This window comes from Thalia democratica, chromosome 5 (assembly GCF_965202585.1).
Source record: "Thalia democratica chromosome 5, ktThaDemo2.hap1.1, whole genome shotgun sequence".
In the NCBI taxonomy this organism is placed as follows: Eukaryota; Metazoa; Chordata; class Thaliacea; order Salpida; family Salpidae; genus Thalia; species Thalia democratica.
Genome location: NC_139169.1, coordinates 54,203,654 through 54,204,421, shown reverse-complemented (window position 1 = coordinate 54,204,421; position 768 = coordinate 54,203,654). Strand labels below are relative to the sequence as shown.

Genomic DNA, 768 nt, shown 5'->3' with positions numbered 1-768 from the left:
AAAATTCAAGAAGTCGTTATAAAGTATTTCGTGAAAAAAAAGGGAAAGTTAAATACAAACAAAAACTTAAGTTAAACAAAACGCAGACGCAACAAAACTTCAAGTTCTCTTTTATGGGCGTGTGCGATGAAGCGAAACGTACTATTGTATTATGACGTCACAAGCAAATGCTTACTTGCATGCAACAAAATATCAACAAACAATTTATTATAACAAACACTCTTCAGTATGGGTGATCCTTACCTGCGTCTACTCAAGTAGTAGACCAGTAAGATCATCAAATGATGACTGCGGTATGATGATTCTCAAATGAGTTAAAATTCACCGCGCCTCAATTGGAATCGCAACTCCAAATGAGAATTGTTTGATGCTAGCCATAATTGCGGAGTCTTCATCTTTTGAGAAAGATTTTAAATAAAACAAACACAAAGGTTTGTTGGAAATCGAGAACAGACTGAGGTTCCTATTTTATAAATAACTGTATAAAAATACATCTTCTACTCGTAACCTACCTAGGGATATAATTTAAGATAATAAAGGGCTAGGTTTTTTAATATTTGCTTATTTATGGATGTGACCATATAGTTAATTAATATATAAACATAGAGAGTACAGTAGGCATACACCATATACAAACTTTTAGTCAGTTGTTTTTAACTTCCTTTAGAGACTTATAAGTAAACAAAGAACGTCTGAGACAGCGTAGCTGTCTAAATTGCACAAGCGTACAAAATTGCACCAAATACTTTTGCACGCGGGGATAAAATT

At 33.3% G+C, this 768-nt stretch overlaps 1 non-coding gene across 1 annotated transcript; it reads left to right on the top strand.

Moving 5' to 3' along the window:
• Nucleotides 1–220: 220 nt before the first annotated feature.
• Nucleotides 221–369, top strand: LOC145837325 (U8 small nucleolar RNA). The gene has a single exon (XR_014369962.1). It is a non-coding gene; the product is annotated as a U8 small nucleolar RNA (small nucleolar RNA).
• Nucleotides 370–768: the final 399 nt, after the last annotated feature.